The 16,235-nt window shown below is 48.7% G+C and overlaps 10 non-coding genes across 10 annotated transcripts; all 10 read left to right on the top strand.

The window, feature by feature from the left end:
* The first annotated feature begins 1,525 nt into the window (after window positions 1-1,525).
* Window positions 1,526-1,731, top strand: LOC149083786 (small nucleolar RNA U3). Its single transcript, XR_016193060.1, has one exon. It is a non-coding gene; the product is annotated as a small nucleolar RNA U3 (small nucleolar RNA).
* Window positions 1,732-2,802: 1,071 nt separating this feature from the next.
* On the top strand, window positions 2,803-3,008 carry LOC149083787 (small nucleolar RNA U3). Its single transcript, XR_016193113.1, has one exon. It is a non-coding gene; the product is annotated as a small nucleolar RNA U3 (small nucleolar RNA).
* Window positions 3,009-4,728: 1,720 nt separating this feature from the next.
* Window positions 4,729-4,934, top strand: LOC149083788 (small nucleolar RNA U3). The gene has a single exon (XR_016193061.1). It is a non-coding gene; the product is annotated as a small nucleolar RNA U3 (small nucleolar RNA).
* A 1,735-nt stretch (window positions 4,935-6,669) lies between these two features.
* On the top strand, window positions 6,670-6,875 carry LOC149083789 (small nucleolar RNA U3). Its single transcript, XR_016193062.1, has one exon. It is a non-coding gene; the product is annotated as a small nucleolar RNA U3 (small nucleolar RNA).
* A 1,735-nt stretch (window positions 6,876-8,610) lies between these two features.
* On the top strand, window positions 8,611-8,816 carry LOC149083790 (small nucleolar RNA U3). Its single transcript, XR_016193063.1, has one exon. It is a non-coding gene; the product is annotated as a small nucleolar RNA U3 (small nucleolar RNA).
* A 760-nt stretch (window positions 8,817-9,576) lies between these two features.
* On the top strand, window positions 9,577-9,782 carry LOC149083791 (small nucleolar RNA U3). The gene has a single exon (XR_016193092.1). It is a non-coding gene; the product is annotated as a small nucleolar RNA U3 (small nucleolar RNA).
* Window positions 9,783-11,192: 1,410 nt separating this feature from the next.
* Window positions 11,193-11,398, top strand: LOC149083792 (small nucleolar RNA U3). Its single transcript, XR_016193064.1, has one exon. It is a non-coding gene; the product is annotated as a small nucleolar RNA U3 (small nucleolar RNA).
* A 760-nt stretch (window positions 11,399-12,158) lies between these two features.
* LOC149083793 (small nucleolar RNA U3) lies at window positions 12,159-12,364 on the top strand. The gene has a single exon (XR_016193065.1). It is a non-coding gene; the product is annotated as a small nucleolar RNA U3 (small nucleolar RNA).
* A 1,410-nt stretch (window positions 12,365-13,774) lies between these two features.
* Window positions 13,775-13,980, top strand: LOC149083794 (small nucleolar RNA U3). Its single transcript, XR_016193066.1, has one exon. It is a non-coding gene; the product is annotated as a small nucleolar RNA U3 (small nucleolar RNA).
* A 1,410-nt stretch (window positions 13,981-15,390) lies between these two features.
* On the top strand, window positions 15,391-15,596 carry LOC149083795 (small nucleolar RNA U3). The gene has a single exon (XR_016193093.1). It is a non-coding gene; the product is annotated as a small nucleolar RNA U3 (small nucleolar RNA).
* Window positions 15,597-16,235: the final 639 nt, after the last annotated feature.

Consider the following 16,235-nt stretch of genomic DNA (forward strand, 5'->3'; position numbering starts at 1 on the left):
GTCGACCGGTCCAAACAGGACTTCTGTGTTGAGCGGGCAATGGCCCTCTTGTCCCGATCGACGAACCGTTTGGATTCGCGAGTCAAGAATCATTCCGGTGCTCTTGACGGAGTGTCTGAGGGTTTTTCGCTCCTTCCGAAAATCATGTAGGGTGGTGGAAAGCACTACAGGGATACCATTCCGGTGATACCGGCCCTTTCCAAGGAGGTTCGGTGGTACCCTCGAACGGGCTTAGATGTGAAGCGTTTTATTATTTCAGTGTGGGGTCACTTGACAGAGTTTAGTTAATGGGATTTTCATGCTTGCATCGAATGCTCGCCTACACGTCGACCGGTCTAAACAGGGCTTCTGTGTTCAGCGGGCAAGGGCCTTCTTGTCCCGATCGACGAACCGTTTGGATTCGCGAGTCAAGAATCATCCCGGTGTTCTTGACGGAGTGTCTGAGGCTTTTTCGCTCCTTCCGGAAATCGTGTAGGGTGGTGGAAAGCACTAGAGGGATACCAGTCCGGTGATACGGACCCCTTCCAAAGAGGTTCGGTGGTACCCTCGAACGGGCTTAGATCTGAAGCGTTTTATTTTTTCAGTGTGGGGTCACTTGACAGAGTTTAGTTAAAGGGATTTTCATGCTTGCATCGAATGCTCGCCTACACTTCGACCGGTCTAAACAGGGCTTCTGTGTTGAGCGGGCAAGGGCCTTCTTGTCCCGATCGACGAACCGTTTGGATTCGCGAGTCAAGAATCATCCCGGTGTTCATGACGGAGTGTCTGAGGCTTTTTCACTCCTTCCGAAAATCGTGTAGGGTGGTCGAAAGCACTAGAGGGATACCAGTCCGGTGATACGGGCCCCTTTCAAAGAGGTTCGGTGGTACCCTCGAACGGGCTTAGATGTGAAGCGTTTTATTATTTCAGTGTGGGGTCACTTGACAGAGTTTAGTTAATGGGATTTTCATGCTTGCATCGAATGCTCGCCTACACGTCGACCGGTCTAAACAGGGCTTCTGTGTTGAGCGGGCAAGGGCCTTCCTGTCCCGATCGACGAACCGTTTGGATTCGCGAGTCAAGAATCATCCCGGTGTTCATGACGGAAAGTCTGAGGCTTTTTCACTCCTTCCGAAAATCGTGTAGGGTGGTCGAAAGCACTAGAGGGATACCAGTCCGGTGATACGGGCCCCTTTCAAAGAGGTTCGGTGGTACCCTCGAACGGGCTTAGATGTGAAGCGTTTTATTATTTCAGTGTGGGGTCACTTGGCAGATTTTAGTTAATGGGTGTTTCCTGCTTGCATCGAATGCTCGCCTACACGTCGACCGGTCTAAACAGGGCTTCTGTGTTGAGCGGGCAAGGGCCTTCTTGTCCCGATCGACGAACCGTTTGGATTCGCGAGTCAAGAATCATCCCGGTGAAATTGACGGCGTGTCTGAGGCTTTTTCTGTCCCAAAAATCGTGTAGCGTGGTGGAAAGCTCGAAACGGATACCATTCCAATGATTCGGGCCCCTTCCGAAGAGGTTCGTTTGTATATTCGTATAAATATCATATTTCATGGGATTATAACTGTGTTATGATTTCTGAGTTCGTGTCTTACGGATTCTCTTATCTCAAACCACGATGATGACGTGAGACTTTGCCTCATGAGTGTCAAGCCGTCAGGTAGACTGTCACGGGTCTGCTGTCATTTACGATCGCTCTTGACATCCCAAAGGTGTAGTACGGGCGATAACTTATTCTGAGTGGTTCTCCCCCATTAGGTTTCTGGGCTTGTCAAATCTTAGAAATGCTCTTGTATCTATGTCTTATATGCGGTGGACTACGTCTGGCAGTAAAGTAAAGTAACGGTATGCTCGTACGAGTTTATATATAAAGCATTTAAACATTTTCCTCTGGGTTCACTTCAAAAACATTAGTTAATGGGCGTTTCATGCTGGCATCGAATGCTCGCCTACACGTCGACCGGTCCAAACAGGACTTCTGTGTTGAGCGGGCAATGGCCCTCTTGTCCCGATCGACGAACCGTTTGGATTCGCGAGTCAAGAATCATTCCGGTGCTCTTGACGGAGTGTCTGAGGTTTTTTCGCTCCTTCCGAAAATCGTGTAGGGTGGTGGAAAGCACTACAGGGATACCATTCCGGTGATACCGGCCCTTTCCAAAGAGGTTCGGTGGTACCCTCGAACGGGCTTAGATGTGAAGCGTTTTATTATTTCAGTGTGGGGTCACTTGACAGAGTTTAGTTAATGGGATTTTCATGCTTGCATCGAATGCTCGCCTACACGTCGACCGGTCTAAACAGGGCTTCTGTGTTGAGCGGGCAAGGGCCTTCCTGTCCCGATCGACGAACCGTTTGGATTCGCGAGTGAAGAATCATCCCGGTGTTCTTGACGGAGTGTCTGAGGCTTTTTCGCTCCTTCCGAAAATCGTGTAGGGTGGTGGAAAGCACTAGAGGGATACCAGTCCCTTCCAAAGAGGTTCGGTGGTACCCTCGAACGGGCTTAGATGTGAAGCGTTTTATTATTTCAGTGTGGGGTCACTTGGCAGATTTTAGTTAATGGGTGTTTCCTGCTTGCATCGAATGCTCGCCTACACGTCGACCGGTCTAAACAGGGCTTCTGTGTTGAACGGGCATGGTCCTTCTTGTCCCGATCGACGAACCGTTTGGATTCGCGAGTCAAGAATCATCCCGGTGAAATTGACGGCGTGTCTGAGGCTTTTTCTGTCCCAAAAATCGTGTAGCGTGGTGGAAAGCTCGAAACGGATACCATTCCAATGATTCGGGCCCCTTCCGAAGAGGTTCGTTTGTATATTCGTATAAATATCATATTTCATGGGATTATAACTGTGTTATGATTTCTGAGTTCGTGTCTTACGGATTCTCTTATCTCAAACCACGATGATGACGTGAGACTTTGCCTCATGAGTATCAAGCCGTCAGGTAGACTGTCACGGGTCTGCTGTCATTTACGATCGCTCCTGACATCCCAAAGGTGTAGTACGGGCGATAACTTATTCTGAGTGGTTTTCCCCCATTAGGTTTCTGGGCATGTCAAATCTTAGAAATGCTCTTGTATCTATGTCTTATATGCGGTGGACTATGTCTGGCAGTAAAGTAAAGTAACGGTATGCTCGTACGAGTTTATATATAAAGCATTTAAACATTTTCCTCTGGGTTCACTTCAAAAACATTAGTTAATGGGTGTTTCATGCTGGCATCGAATGCTCGCCTACACGTCGACCGGTCCAAACAGGACTTCTGTGTTGAGCGGGCAATGGCCCTCTTGTCCCGATCGACGAACCGTTTGGATTCGCGAGTCAAGAATCATTCCGGTGCTCTTGACGGAGTGTCTGAGGGTTTTTCGCTCCTTCCGAAAATCGTGTAGGGTGGTGGAAAGCACTAGAGGGATACCAGTCCGGTGATACGGACCCCTTCCAAAGAGGTTCGGTGGTACCCTCGAACGGGCTTAGATCTGAAGCGTTTTATTTTTTCAGTGTGGGGTCACTTGACAGAGTTTAGTTAATGGGATTTTCATGCTTGCATCGAATGCTCGCCTACACGTCGACCGGTCTAAACAGGGCTTCTGTGTTGAGCGGGCAAGGGCCTTCCTGTCCCGATCGACGAACCGTTTGGATTCGCGAGTCAAGAATCATCCCGGTGTTCTTGACGGAGTGTCTGAGGCTTTTTCGCTCCTTCCGAAAATCGTGTAGGGTGGTGGAAAGCACTAGAGGGATACCAGTCCCTTCCAAAGAGGTTCGGTGGTACCCTCGAACGGGCTTAGATGTGAAGCGTTTTATTATTTCAGTGTGGGGTCACTTGCAGAATTTAGTTAATGGGTGTTTCATGCTTGCATCGAATGCTCGCCTACACGTCGACCGGTCTAAACAGGGCTTCTGTGTTGAGCGGGCAAGGGCCTTCTTGTCCCGATCGACGAACCGTTTGGATTCGCGAGTCAAGAATCATCCCGGTGTTCATGACGGAGTGTCTGAGGCTTTTTCACTCCTTCCGAAAATCGTGTAGGGTGGTCGAAAGCACTAGAGGGATACCAGTCCGGTGATACGGGCCCCTTTCAAAGAGGTTCGGTGGTACCCTCGAACGGGCTTAGATGTGAAGCGTTTTATTATTTCAGTGTGGTGTCACTTGACAGAGTTTAGTTAATGGGATTTTCATGCTTGCATCGAATGCTCGCCTACACGTCGACCGGTCTAAACAGGGCTTCTGTGTTGAGCGGGCAAGGGCCTTCCTGTCCCGATCGACGAACCGTTTGGATTCGCGAGTCAAGAATCATCCCGGTGTTCTTGACGGAGTGTCTGAGGCTTTTTCGCTCCTTCCGAAAATCGTGTAGGGTGGTGGAAAGCACTAGAGGGATACCAGTCCGGTGATACGGGCCCCTTCCAAAGAGGTTCGGTGGTACCCTCGAACGGGCTTAGATGTGAAGCGTTTTATTATTTCAGTGTGGGGTCACTTGGCAGATTTTAGTTAATGGGTGTTTCCTGCTTGCATCGAATGCTCGCCTACACGTCGACCGGTCTAAACAGGGCTTCTGTGTTGAGCGGGCAAGGGCCTTCTTGTCCCGATCGACGAACCGTTTGGATTCGCGAGTCAAGAATCATCCCGGTGAAATTGACGGCGTGTCTGAGGCTTTTTCTGTCCCAAAAATCGTGTAGCGTGGTGGAAAGCTCGAAACGGATACCATTCCAATGATTCGGGCCCCTTCCGAAGAGGTTCGTTTGTATATTCGTATAAATATCATATTTCATGGGATTATAACTGTGTTATGATTTCTGAGTTCGTGTCTTACGGATTCTCTTATCTCAAACCACGATGATGACGTGAGACTTTGCCTCATGAGTGTCAAGCCGTCAGGTAGACTGTCACGGGTCTGCTGTCATTTACGATCGCTCTTGACATCCCAAAGGTGTAGTACGGGCGATAACTTATTCTGAGTGGTTCTCCCCCATTAGGTTTCTGGGCTTGTCAAATCTTAGAAATGCTCTTGTATCTATGTCTTATATGCGGTGGACTACGTCTGGCAGTAAAGTAAAGTAACGGTATGCTCGTACGAGTTTATATATAAAGCATTTAAACATTTTCCTCTGGGTTCACTTCAAAAACATTAGTTAATGGGTGTTTCATGCTGGCATCGAATGCTCGCCTACACGTCGACCGGTCCAAACAGGACTTCTGTGTTGAGCGGGCAATGGCCCTCTTGTCCCGATCGACGAACCGTTTGGATTCGCGAGTCAAGAATCATTCCGGTGCTCTTGACGGAGTGTCTGAGGGTTTTTCGCTCCTTCCGAAAATCATGTAGGGTGGTGGAAAGCACTACAGGGATACCATTCCGGTGATACCGGCCCTTTCCAAGGAGGTTCGGTGGTACCCTCGAACGGGCTTAGATGTGAAGCGTTTTATTATTTCAGTGTGGGGTCACTTGACAGAGTTTAGTTAATGGGATTTTCATGCTTGCATCGAATGCTCGCCTACACGTCGACCGGTCTAAACAGGGCTTCTGTGTTCAGCGGGCAAGGGCCTTCTTGTCCCGATCGACGAACCGTTTGGATTCGCGAGTCAAGAATCATCCCGGTGTTCTTGACGGAGTGTCTGAGGCTTTTTCGCTCCTTCCGGAAATCGTGTAGGGTGGTGGAAAGCACTAGAGGGATACCAGTCCGGTGATACGGACCCCTTCCAAAGAGGTTCGGTGGTACCCTCGAACGGGCTTAGATCTGAAGCGTTTTATTTTTTCAGTGTGGGGTCACTTGACAGAGTTTAGTTAAAGGGATTTTCATGCTTGCATCGAATGCTCGCCTACACTTCGACCGGTCTAAACAGGGCTTCTGTGTAGAGCGGGCAAGGGCCTTCTTGTCCCGATCGACGAACCGTTTGGATTCGCGAGTCAAGAATCATCCCGGTGTTCATGACGGAGTGTCTGAGGCTTTTTCACTCCTTCCGAAAATCGTGTAGGGTGGTCGAAAGCACTAGAGGGATACCAGTCCGGTGATACGGGCCCCTTTCAAAGAGGTTCGGTGGTACCCTCGAACGGGCTTAGATGTGAAGCGTTTTATTATTTCAGTGTGGGGTCACTTGACAGAGTTTAGTTAATGGGATTTTCATGCTTGCATCGAATGCTCGCCTACACGTCGACCGGTCTAAACAGGGCTTCTGTGTTGAGCGGGCAAGGGCCTTCCTGTCCCGATCGACGAACCGTTTGGATTCGCGAGTCAAGAATCATCCCGGTGTTCATGACGGAAAGTCTGAGGCTTTTTCACTCCTTCCGAAAATCGTGTAGGGTGGTCGAAAGCACTAGAGGGATACCAGTCCGGTGATACGGGCCCCTTTCAAAGAGGTTCGGTGGTACCCTCGAACGGGCTTAGATGTGAAGCGTTTTATTATTTCAGTGTGGGGTCACTTGGCAGATTTTAGTTAATGGGTGTTTCCTGCTTGCATCGAATGCTCGCCTACACGTCGACCGGTCTAAACAGGGCTTCTGTGTTGAGCGGGCAAGGGCCTTCTTGTCCCGATCGACGAACCGTTTGGATTCGCGAGTCAAGAATCATCCCGGTGAAATTGACGGCGTGTCTGAGGCTTTTTCTGTCCCAAAAATCGTGTAGCGTGGTGGAAAGCTCGAAACGGATACCATTCCAATGATTCGGGCCCCTTCCGAAGAGGTTCGTTTGTATATTCGTATAAATATCATATTTCATGGGATTATAACTGTGTTATGATTTCTGAGTTCGTGTCTTACGGATTCTCTTATCTCAAACCACGATGATGACGTGAGACTTTGCCTCATGAGTGTCAAGCCGTCAGGTAGACTGTCACGGGTCTGCTGTCATTTACGATCGCTCTTGACATCCCAAAGGTGTAGTACGGGCGATAACTTATTCTGAGTGGTTCTCCCCCATTAGGTTTCTGGGCTTGTCAAATCTTAGAAATGCTCTTGTATCTATGTCTTATATGCGGTGGACTACGTCTGGCAGTAAAGTAAAGTAACGGTATGCTCGTACGAGTTTATATATAAAGCATTTAAACATTTTCCTCTGGGTTCACTTCAAAAACATTAGTTAATGGGTGTTTCATGCTGGCATCGAATGCTCGCCTACACGTCGACCGGTCCAAACAGGACTTCTGTGTTGAGCGGGCAATGGCCCTCTTGTCCCGATCGACGAACCGTTTGGATTCGCGAGTCAAGAATCATTCCGGTGCTCTTGACGGAGTGTCTGAGGGTTTTTCGCTCCTTCCGAAAATCATGTAGGGTGGTGGAAAGCACTACAGGGATACCATTCCGGTGATACCGGCCCTTTCCAAGGAGGTTCGGTGGTACCCTCGAACGGGCTTAGATGTGAAGCGTTTTATTATTTCAGTGTGGGGTCACTTGACAGAGTTTAGTTAATGGGATTTTCATGCTTGCATCGAATGCTCGCCTACACGTCGACCGGTCTAAACAGGGCTTCTGTGTTGAGCGGGCAAGGGCCTTCTTGTCCCGATCGACGAACCGTTTGGATTCGCGAGTCAAGAATCATCCCGGTGTTCTTGACGGAGTGTCTGAGGCTTTTTCGCTCCTTCCGAAAATCGTGTAGGGTGGTGGAAAGCACTAGAGGGATACCAGTCCGGTGATACGGACCCCTTCCAAAGAGGTTCGGTGGTACCCTCGAACGGGCTTAGATCTGAAGCGTTTTATTTTTTCAGTGTGGGGTCACTTGACAGAGTTTAGTTAATGGGATTTTCATGCTTGCATCGAATGCTCGCCTACACTTCGACCGGTCTAAACAGGGCTTCTGTGTTGAGCGGGCAAGGGCCTTCTTGTCCCGATCGACGAACCGTTTGGATTCGCGAGTCAAGAATCATCCCGGTGTTCATGACGGAGTGTCTGAGGCTTTTTCACTCCTTCCGAAAATCGTGTAGGGTGGTCGAAAGCACTAGAGGGATACCAGTCCGGTGATACGGGCCCCTTTCAAAGAGGTTCGGTGGTACCCTCGAACGGGCTTAGATGTGAAGCGTTTTATTATTTCAGTGTGGGGTCACTTGACAGAGTTTAGTTAATGGGATTTTCATGCTTGCATCGAATGCTCGCCTACACGTCGACCGGTCTAAAGAGGGCTTCTGTGTTGAGCGGGCAAGGGCCTTCCTGTCCCGATCGACGAACCGTTTGGATTCGCGAGTCAAGAATCATCCCGGTGTTCATGACGGAAAGTCTGAGGCTTTTTCACTCCTTCCGAAAATCGTGTAGGGTGGTCGAAAGCACTAGAGGGATACCAGTCCGGTGATACGGGCCCCTTTCAAAGAGGTTCGGTGGTACCCTCGAACGGGCTTAGATGTGAAGCGTTTTATGATTTCAGTGTGGTGTCACTTGACAGAGTTTAGTTAATGGGATTTTCATGCTTGCATCGAATGCTCGCCTACACGTCGACCGGTCTAAACAGGGCTTCTGTGTTGAGCGGGCAAGGGCCTTCTTGTCCCGATCGACGAACCGTTTGGATTCGCGAGTCAAGAATCATCCCGGTGAAATTGACGGCGTGTCTGAGGCTTTTTCTGTCCCAAAAATCGTGTAGCGTGGTGGAAAGCTCGAAACGGATACCATTCCAATGATTCGGGCCCCTTCCGAAGAGGTTCGTTTGTATATTCGTATAAATATCATATTTCATGGGATTATAACTGTGTTATGATTTCTGAGTTCGTGTCTTACGGATTCTCTTATCTCAAACCACGATGATGACGTGAGACTTTGCCTCATGAGTGTCAAGCCGTCAGGTAGACTGTCACGGGTCTGCTGTCATTTACGATCGCTCTTGACATCCCAAAGGTGTAGTACGGGCGATAACTTATTCTGAGTGGTTCTCCCCCATTAGGTTTCTGGGCTCTTCAAATCTTAGAAATGCTCTTGTATCTATGACTTATATGCGGTGGACTACGTCTGGCAGTAAAGTAAAGTAACGGTATGCTCGTACGAGTTTATATATAAAGCATTTAAACATTTTCCTCTGGGTTCACTTCAAAAACATTAGTTAATGGGTGCTTCATGCTGGCATCGAATGCTCGCCTACACGTCGACCGGTCCAAACAGGACTTCTGTGTTGAGCGGGCAATGGCCCTCTTGTCCCGATCGACGAACCGTTTGGATTCGCGAGTCAAGAATCATTCCGGTGCTCTTGACGGAGTGTCTGAGGGTTTTTCGCTCCTTCCGAAAATCGTGTAGTGTGGTGGAAAGCACTACAGGGATACCATTCCGGTGATACCGGCCCTTTCCAAAGAGGTTCGGTGGTACCATCGAACGGGCTTAGATGTGAAGCGTTTTATTATTTCAGTGTGGTGTCACTTGACAGAGTTTAGTTAATGGGATTTTCATGCTTGCATCGAATGCTCGCCTACACGTCGACCGGTCTAAACAGGGCTTCTGTGTTGAGCGGGCAAGGGCCTTCTTGTCCCGATCGACGAACCGTTTGGATTCGCGAGTCAAGAATCATCCCGGTGAAATTGACGGCGTGTCTGAGGCTTTTTCTGTCCCAAAAATCGTGTAGCGTGGTGGAAAGCTCGAAACGGATACCATTCCAATGATTCGGGCCCCTTCCGAAGAGGTGTGTTTGTATATTCGTATAAATATCATATTTCATGGGATTATAACTGTGTTATGATTTCTGAGTTCGTGTCTTACGGATTCTCTTATCTCAAACCACGATGATGACGTGAGACTTTGCCTCATGAGTGTCAAGCCGTCAGGTACACTGTCACGGGTCTGCTGTCATTTACGATCGCTCTTGACATCCCAAAGGTGTAGTACGGGCGATAACTTATTCTGAGTGGTTCTCCCCCATTAGGTTTCTGGGCTTGTCAAATCTTAGAAATGCTCTTGTATCTATGTCTTATATGCGGTGGACTACGTCTGGCAGTAAAGTAAAGTAACGGTATGCTCGTACGAGTTTATATATAAAGCATTTAAACATTTTCCTCTGGGTTCACTTCAAAAACATTAGTTAATGGGTGTTTCATGCTGGCATCGAATGCTCGCCTACACGTCGACCGGTCCAAACAGGACTTCTGTGTTGAGCGGGCAATGGCCCTCTTGTCCCGATCGACGAACCGTTTGGATTCGCGAGTCAAGAATCATTCCGGTGCTCTTGACGGAGTGTCTGAGGGTTTTTCGCTCCTTCCGAAAATCATGTAGGGTGGTGGAAAGCACTACAGGGATACCATTCCGGTGATACCGGCCCTTTCCAAAGAGGTTCGGTGGTACCCTCGAACGGGCTTAGATGTGAAGCGTTTTATTATTTCAGTGTGGGGTCACTTGACAGAGTTTAGTTAATGGGATTTTCATGCTTGCATCGAATGCTCGCCTACACGTCGACCGGTCTAAACAGGGCTTCTGTGTTGAGCGGGCAAGGGCCTTCTTGTCCCGATCGACGAACCGTTTGGATTCGCGAGTCAAGAATCATCCCGGTGTTCATGACGGAGTGTCTGAGGCTTTTTCACTCCTTCCGAAAATCGTGTAGGGTGGTCGAAAGCACTAGAGGGATACCAGTCCGGTGATACGGGCCCCTTTCAAAGAGGTTCGGTGGTACCCTCGAACGGGCTTAGATGTGAAGCGTTTTATTATTTCAGTGTGGGGTCACTTGACAGAGTTTAGTTAATGGGATTTTCATGCTTGCATCGAATGCTCGCCTACACGTCGACCGGTCTAAACAGGGCTTCTGTGTTGAGCGGGCAAGGGCCTTCCTGTCCCGATCGACGAACCGTTTGGATTCGCGAGTCAAGAATCATCCCGGTGTTCATGACGGAAAGTCTGAGGCTTTTTCACTCCTTCCGAAAATCGTGTAGGGTGGTCGAAAGCACTAGAGGGATACCAGTCCGGTGATACGGGCCCCTTTCAAAGAGGTTCGGTGGTACCCTCGAACGGGCTTAGATGTGAAGCGTTTTATTATTTCAGTGTGGGGTCACTTGGCAGGTTTTAGTTAATGGGTGTTTCCTGCTTGCATCGAATGCTCGCCTACACGTCGACCGGTCTAAACAGGGCTTCTGTGTTGAGCGGGCAAGGGCCTTCTTGTCCCGATCGACGAACCGTTTGGATTCGCGAGTCAAGAATCATCCCGGTGAAATTGACGGCGTGTCTGAGGCTTTTTCTGTCCCAAAAATCGTGTAGCGTGGTGGAAAGCTCGAAACGGATACCATTCCAATGATTCGGGCCCCTTCCGAAGAGGTTCGTTTGTATATTCGTATAAATATCATATTTCATGGGATTATAACTGTGTTATGATTTCTGAGTTCGTGTCTTACGGATTCTCTTATCTCAAACCACGATGATGACGTGAGACTTTGCCTCATGAGTGTCAAGCCGTCAGGTAGACTGTCACGGGTCTGCTGTCATTTACGATCGCTCTTGACATCCCAAAGGTGTAGTACGGGCGATAACTTATTCTGAGTGGTTCTCCCCCTTTAGGTTTCTGGGCTTGTCAAATCTTAGAAATGCTCTTGTATCTATGACTTATATGCGGTGGACTACGTCTGGCAGTAAAGTAAAGTAACGGTATGCTCGTACGAGTTTATATATAAAGCATTTAAACATTTTCCTCTGGGTTCACTTCAAAAACATTAGTTAATGGGTGTTTCATGCTGGCATCGAATGCTCGCCTACACGTCGACCGGTCCAAACAGGACATCTGTGTTGAGCGGGCAATGGCCCTCTTGTCCCGATCGACGAACCGTTTGGATTCGCGAGTCAAGAATCTTCCCGGTGTTCATGACGGAAAGTCTGAGGCTTTTTCACTCCTTCCGAAAATCGTGTAGGGTGGTCGAAAGCACTAGAGGGATACCAGTCCGGTGATACGGGCCCCTTTCAAAGAGGTTCGGTGGTACCCTCGAACGGGCTTAGATGTGAAGCGTTTTATTATTTCAGTGTGGTGTCACTTGACAGAGTTTAGTTAATGGGATTTTCATGCTTGCATCGAATGCTCGCCTACCCGTCGACCGGTCTAAACAGGGCTTCTGTGTTGAGCGGGCAAGGGCCTTCTTGTCCCGATCGACGAACCGTTTGGATTCGCGAGTCAAGAATCATCCCGGTGAAATTGACGGCGTGTCTGAGGCTTTTTCTGTCCCAAAAATCGTGTAGCGTGGTGGAAAGCTCGAAACGGATACCATTCCAATGATTCGGGCCCCTTCCGAAGAGGTTCGTTTGTATATTCGTATAAATATCATATTTCATGGGATTATAACTGTGTTATGATTTCTGAGTTCGTGTCTTACGGATTCTCTTATCTCAAACCACGATGATGACGTGAGACTTTGCCTCATGAGTGTCAAGCCGTCAGGTAGACTGTCACGGGTCTGCTGTCATTTACGATCGCTCTTGACATCCCAAAGGTGTAGTACGGGCGATAACTTATTCTGAGTGGTTCTCCCCCATTAGGTTTCTGGGCTTGTCAAATCTTAGAAATGCTCTTGTATCTATGTCTTATATGCGGTGGACTACGTCTGGCAGTAAAGTAAGGTAACCGTATGCTCGTACGAGTTTATATATAAAGCATTTAAACATTTTCCTCTGGGTCCACTTCAAAAACATTAGTTAATGGGTGTTTCATGCTGGCATCGAATGCTCGCCTACACGTCGACCGGTCTAAACAGGGCTTCTGTGTTCAGCGGGCAAGGGCCTTCTTGTCCCGATCGACGAACCGTTTGGATTCGCGAGTCAAGAATCATCCCGGTGTTCTTGACGGAGTGTCTGAGGCTTTTTCGCTCCTTCCGAAAATCGTGTAGGGTGGTGGAAAGCACTAGAGGGATACCAGTCCGGTGATACGGACCCCTTCCAAAGAGGTTCGGTGGTACCCTCGAACGGGCTTAGATCTGAAGCGTTTTATTTTTTCAGTGTGGGGTCACTTGACAGAGTTTAGTTAATGGGATTTTCATGCTTGCATCGAATGCTCGCCTACACTTCGACCGGTCTAAACAGGGCTTCTGTGTTGAGCGGGCAAGGGCCTTCTTGTCCCGATCGACGAACCGTTTGGATTCGCGAGTCAAGAATCATCCCGGTGTTCATGACGGAGTGTCTCAGGCTTTTTCACTCCTTCCGAAAATCGTGTAGGGTGGTCGAAAGCACTAGAGGGATACCAGTCCGGTGATACGGGCCCCTTTCAAAGAGGTTCGGTGGTACCCTCGAACGGGCTTAGATGTGAAGCGTTTTATTATTTCAGTGTGGGGTCACTTGACAGAGTTTAGTTAATGGGATTTTCATGCTTGCATCGAATGCTCGCCTACACGTCGACCGGTCTAAAGAGGGCTTCTGTGTTGAGCGGGCAAGGGCCTTCCTGTCCCGATCGACGAACCGTTTGGATTCGCGAGTCAAGAATCATCCCGGTGTTCATGACGGAAAGTCTGAGGCTTTTTCACTCCTTCCGAAAATCGTGTAGGGTGGTCGAAAGCACTAGAGGGATACCAGTCCGGTGATACGGGCCCCTTTCAAAGAGGTTCGGTGGTACCCTCGAACGGGCTTAGATGTGAAGCGTTTTATGATTTCAGTGTGGTGTCACTTGACAGAGTTTAGTTAATGGGATTTTCATGCTTGCATCGAATGCTCGCCTACACGTCGACCGGTCTAAACAGGGCTTCTGTGTTGAGCGGGCAAGGGCCTTCTTGTCCCGATCGACGAACCGTTTGGATTCGCGAGTCAAGAATCATCCCGGTGAAATTGACGGCGTGTCTGAGGCTTTTTCTGTCCCAAAAATCGTGTAGCGTGTTGGAAAGCTAGAAACGGATACCATTCCAATGATTCGGGCCCCTTCCGAAGAGGTGTGTTTGTATATTCGTATAAATATCATATTTCATGGGATTATAACTGTGTTATGATTTCTGAGTTCGTGTCTTACGGATTCTCTTATCTCAAACCACGATGATGACGTGAGACTTTGCCTCATGAGTGTCAAGCCGTCAGGTAGACTGTCACGGGTCTGCTGTCATTTACGATCGCTCTTGACATCCCAAAGGTGTAGTACGGGCGATAACTTATTCTGAGTGGTTCTCCCCCATTAGGTTTCTGGGCTTGTCAAATCTTAGAAATGCTCTTGTATCTATGTCTTATATGCGGTGGACTACGTCTGGCAGTAAAGTAAGGTAACCGTATGCTCGTACGAGTTTATATATAAAGCATTTAAACATTTTCCTCTGGGTCCACTTCAAAAACATTAGTTAATGGGTGTTTCATGCTGGCATCGAATGCTCGCCTACACGTCGACCGGTCTAAACAGGGCTTCTGTGTTCAGCGGGCAAGGGCCTTCTTGTCCCGATCGACGAACCGTTTGGATTCGCGAGTCAAGAATCATCCCGGTGTTCTTGACGGAGTGTCTGAGGCTTTTTCGCTCCTTCCGAAAATCGTGTAGGGTGGTGGAAAGCACTAGAGGGATACCAGTCCGGTGATACGGACCCCTTCCAAAGAGGTTCGGTGGTACCCTCGAACGGGCTTAGATCTGAAGCGTTTTATTTTTTCAGTGTGGGGTCACTTGACAGAGTTTAGTTAATGGGATTTTCATGCTTGCATCGAATGCTCGCCTACACTTCGACCGGTCTAAACAGGGCTTCTGTGTTGAGCGGGCAAGGGCCTTCTTGTCCCGATCGACGAACCGTTTGGATTCGCGAGTCAAGAATCATCCCGGTGTTCATGACGGAGTGTCTCAGGCTTTTTCACTCCTTCCGAAAATCGTGTAGGGTGGTCGAAAGCACTAGAGGGATACCAGTCCGGTGATACGGGCCCCTTTCAAAGAGGTTCGGTGGTACCCTCGAACGGGCTTAGATGTGAAGCGTTTTATTATTTCAGTGTGGGGTCACTTGACAGAGTTTAGTTAATGGGATTTTCATGCTTGCATCGAATGCTCGCCTACACGTCGACCGGTCTAAAGAGGGCTTCTGTGTTGAGCGGGCAAGGGCCTTCCTGTCCCGATCGACGAACCGTTTGGATTCGCGAGTCAAGAATCATCCCGGTGTTCATGACGGAAAGTCTGAGGCTTTTTCACTCCTTCCGAAAATCGTGTAGGGTGGTCGAAAGCACTAGAGGGATACCAGTCCGGTGATACGGGCCCCTTTCAAAGAGGTTCGGTGGTACCCTCGAACGGGCTTAGATGTGAAGCGTTTTATGATTTCAGTGTGGTGTCACTTGACAGAGTTTAGTTAATGGGATTTTCATGCTTGCATCGAATGCTCGCCTACACGTCGACCGGTCTAAACAGGGCTTCTGTGTTGAGCGGGCAAGGGCCTTCTTGTCCCGATCGACGAACCGTTTGGATTCGCGAGTCAAGAATCATCCCGGTGAAATTGACGGCGTGTCTGAGGCTTTTTCTGTCCCAAAAATCGTGTAGCGTGTTGGAAAGCTCGAAACGGATACCATTCCAATGATTCGGGCCCCTTCCGAAGAGGTGTGTTTGTATATTCGTATAAATATCATATTTCATGGGATTATAACTGTGTTATGATTTCTGAGTTCGTGTCTTACGGATTCTCTTATCTCAAACCACGATGATGACGTGAGACTTTGCCTCATGAGTGTCAAGCCGTCAGGTACACTGTCACGGGTCTGCTGTCATTTACGATCGCTCTTGACATCCCAAAGGTGTAGTACGGGCGATAACTTATTCTGAGTGGTTCTCCCCCATTAGGTTTCTGGGCTTGTCAAATCTTAGAAATGCTCTTGTATCTATGTCTTATATGCGGTGGACTACGTCTGGCAGTAAAGTAAAGTAACGGTATGCTCGTACGAGTTTATATATAAAGCATTTAAACATTTTCCTCTGGGTTCACTTCAAAAACATTAGTTAATGGGTGTTTCATGCTGGCATCGAATGCTCGCCTACACGTCGACCGGTCCAAACAGGACTTCTGTGTTGAGCGGGCAATGGCCCTCTTGTCCCGATCGACGAACCGTTTGGATTCGCGAGTCAAGAATCATTCCGGTGCTCTTGACGGAGTGTCTGAGGGTTTTTCGCTCCTTCCGAAAATCATGTAGGGTGGTGGAAAGCACTACAGGGATACCATTCCGGTGATACCGGCCCTTTCCAAAGAGGTTCGGTGGTACCCTCGAACGGGCTTAGATGTGAAGCGTTTTATTATTTCAGTGTGGGGTCACTTGACAGAGTTTAGTTAATGGGATTTTCATGCTTGCATCGAATGCTCGCCTACACGTCGACCGGTCTAAACAGGGCTTCTGTGTTGAGCGGGCAAGGGCCTTCCTGTGCCGATCGACGAACCGTTTGGATTCGCGAGTCAAGAATCATCCCGGTGTTCT

Source organism: Pholcus phalangioides, unplaced genomic scaffold (genome assembly GCF_987345545.1).
Source record: "Pholcus phalangioides strain wild (caught in Gottingen) unplaced genomic scaffold, Ppha-v1.0 ptg000008l_1, whole genome shotgun sequence".
NCBI classification, from domain to species: Eukaryota; Metazoa; Arthropoda; class Arachnida; order Araneae; family Pholcidae; genus Pholcus; species Pholcus phalangioides.